Source organism: Pelophylax lessonae (assembly GCF_965119305.1).
Source record: "Pelophylax lessonae genome assembly, chromosome: 7".
Classification (NCBI taxonomy): Eukaryota; Metazoa; Chordata; class Amphibia; order Anura; family Ranidae; genus Pelophylax; species Pelophylax lessonae.
This window is the reverse complement of record NC_138774.1, coordinates 231235034-231238549: the sequence shown is the minus strand read 5'-3', so window position 1 is coordinate 231238549 and position 3516 is coordinate 231235034. Positions and strand designations below refer to the sequence as shown.

Sequence of the window (3516 nt, the reverse complement as noted above, 5' to 3'; positions counted from 1 at the left end):
TCTTCAGTGTTGTCACATGAAAAGGTATAATAAAATATTTACAAAAATGTGAGGGGTGTACTCACTTTTGGGAGATTCTGTATATATAAGCATTATACAGTTAGTCTTAACCCTGTAACTGTCATTTTTTGCTAGAAAATAAAACTATGCAAAAAAAGAAAAAAAAAAAATATATATATATACATGATATTATTCAGTGTGTGTGTGTGTGTGTATATATATATATATTATTCAGTGTATATATTATTCAGTATATATGTATATATATATATATATATATATATATACATATATATATATATATATATATACACTGAATAATATATATATATATATACACTGAATAATATCATTACAGATATTTGTTTCATTTTCTATTGGAAATAAAAAAAAAACATATAAACAAAAAATCTGACCACTGTAGGCACCCCCTGCCAGCATTAGTCCGTTATTCTCAACCCCGTAACTGTCATTTTTGCTGAACACCTTGATGCGCAACAAAAAAATATATAAATAAAGGCATGCAAAATAAAAAAAGGAATGTATATACTGAATAACATTATTACAGATATTGGCCTCATTTAAAAAAAATAAATAAAAAAAAATAAAATCCATATGAACAAAAATCTGACCACTGCAAGCTTCTCCGCCAGCATTGGATGGTTAATCTCAAGCCTGTAACTGTCATTTTTGCTGAACACCTTGATCTGCATAAAAAAAATATATATATAAAAGCATGCAAAAAAAAAAAAAAGGAATGTATATACTGAATAATATCATGACAGGTAGTAGCCTCACACAGCTACCAGAATAATTTTATGCTCTAGTGGTCCTTTAATCCCCCACCTCCCGATAGTCGAATATTCATACCCCCCCCCCCCCCTCCAGGTCATTCACACTTTCATTCATGCAACAGATGCATGCGAGGAGAATTTTTCCATCCTCTGCGAATCCTTCCTAGGGGCTACTTGCAGCAAGCAGTGATCTGCAGACATTTTTCAGCAATGTCCTTATAAGGATGGACCCCTTTAAGGGAGATGGATGATAAAGGGGTGGGGAGAATAGATGATAGGGAGGGAAAGCGAGGGAGAGAGCTACAGTTTGCTGGCCTGGACTGTAGGGGATGAGAATGTTTTAAATAGCATGGAATATGTTCACACAGTCACACAGCGCTGCATCACTTTAGAAGAGACGCTTTCCTCCAGACACACCAGGCTAATGCACTACTGATCACAGCCAGGTAGGATCCCCATTTTCTCTACCATTTAAAGGGCAAGCCTGCTTTTTCTTTTTTTGGCTTGTTCTATTGATCCCCCCCCCCCCATGATAATATTTTCCCCCTTCCCCCCCCCCCCCAGCCTGCTTTTTCTTTTTTATTGGCTTGTCTTATTGATTACTCACCCCCCCCCCCCCCCAACAATCCCCCCCCTTCTAATTTTTTTTCTTTTCTTGATTTAATTTTGCTGGTGAGGGGTGACCCCAGAAGTCATCAGATTAATCCTCATGCCTTTTCAAGACGGATCAATGATATTTCTCCTTTGACAGCGGAGATGGGAAGGGGGGGGGGGGTTGGTCTGTGTCTATGGGAAGTTGTAGCAGGGTGCAGCATGCAACACTTGCTTACTTAAGAGGACAGGATGCCCGCCTCGCTCGCTCCTCAGTGGAATTTTATGGCATGCTGGTGCCAGTGCAGAGCCCAGAAAGTTGGTGTGGCTTTACCTCTACCTTTTATGTACAGAGATATTGTCAGTTGATGTTTAAATCTAAAGCCCAATTTGCTTTACCTATTTTCAAGAGACTCACAAAGCGTTAATTTAAGAAATGCTGGCAGCTGACGTGCTGTTGAAAGCTAAAGCCAATTCCCCTTTAACAGTGACCAAGACACACACACAAAGGGTTAATTAAAGACCTGTTGGCAGCTAGCATGCTATTGAAAGGTAAAGACACACAAAGGTAAAGCCCATTCAGGAGACACACAAAGGATTAAATACAGAAAGGTTGGCAGTTGACATGTTGAAAGCTAAAGCCCATTCTGCTTTACCAGTGGTTAGGGGACACACAAAGGGTTAATTACAGAAATGTTGGCAGTTGACCTGTTGTTGAAAGCTAAAGCTGATTTCACTTTACCTGTGGGCAGGAGACACACAAAGAACACATTAAAGAAATGTGGGCAGTTGAGGTGCTGTTGAAAGCTAAAGCCCATTCTGCATTACCTGTGGCCAGGAGACACACAAAGGGTTAATTACAGAAAGACTGGTAGTTGACGTGCTGTTGAAAGCTAAAGCTGATTCTGCTTTACCTGTGGCCAGGAGACATACCAAGGGTTAATTATAAAAATGTTGACAGTTGAGGTGCTGTTGAAAGCTAAAACCCATTCCGATTTACCTGTGGCAAGGAGACACACCAAGGGTTAATTATGGAAATGCTGGCAGTTGATGTGATGTTGAACGCTGAAGCCCATTCCGCTTTACCTGTAGCCAAGAGACACACAAAAGGTTAATTATAGCAATAATGGCAGTTGACGCGCTGTTGAAAGCTTATGCCCATTCTGCTTTACCTGTGGCCAGAAGACACACGAAGGGTTAGTTCTAGAAATGTTGACAGTTGATGTACTGTTGACAGCTAAAGCTCAATCTGCTCTACCTGTGGCCAGGAGACTCACAAAGGGTTAAAGAAATGTTGGCAATTGATGCGCTGTTGAAAGCTAAAGCTGATTCTGCTTTCTATGTGGTGAGGAAACACATAACTAACAAAGGGTTAATTAAAGAAATGTTGGCACAGTTGATGTGCTGTTGAAAGCTAAAGCCCATTGCAGGACTTGATCAGGATGTAACTCTTTAAAGTTAAACCTTTTAGGCTGATGTCAGACGGGTGATTGTGAGGCTGAGATTAATGAGTGCTGTAAAATCTCTAATGCCAGGGATGACAGCGAGTGACTGGCCATAGCAGCATGGCATTGAGTTGCGCTCTGCTACCAGTCACACATTCCATAGAAACATGCTAGGAATTTTACCATAATCGCAAAACTCTACTGAGCCACAAATACCTTTAAAAATTTAAAGGGGAGTATTTATCAATTAAAAAAAAAAAAGAAGCTATTTATTCTCTGAAATTGCATGTACATTTGTTATGTGTGAATGGGGGTAACAGTGAATATAATTAGGCAATTTTCTCTCCAGGTCGAATGGTGATCATTCATATGGAATAGACCGAGCAAGGAAAATACCGCATTATGGCCACTGGATGGAGCCAAGAATTATTGTTATCAAGTAGTTATTGCCATCTAGCTTTCATCAGCTCCCTCTAGTGGCCATAATGCATATTTTTTTTCCTGAATCGCCTTATTCTGCATTAGTGATTAACATTCAACCTGGAGAGAAAATAGCCAGATAACATTCGATTTTTCCCCAATTCGCACAGAACAAATGAAAATGCAGTTTCACAGAAAAAAAGAAAAAGATTGCCCATCTGACATCATCCTAAGGGGGATTTTTAGGGTGACTTCAAATACACTTT

The 3516-nt window shown here is 39.3% G+C and overlaps 1 protein-coding gene across 1 annotated transcript in view; it reads left to right on the top strand.

The window, feature by feature from the left end:
* The first annotated feature begins 1078 nt into the window (after positions 1-1078).
* PNCK (pregnancy up-regulated nonubiquitous CaM kinase) overlaps positions 1079-3516 on the top strand; it is a 161716-nt gene continuing 159278 nt past the window's right edge. Inside the window, exon 1 of the mRNA XM_082264521.1 lies at positions 1079-1240. The gene's annotated coding sequence lies outside the window, so the exon portion shown is untranslated. The remainder of the gene's footprint in view (positions 1241-3516) is intronic.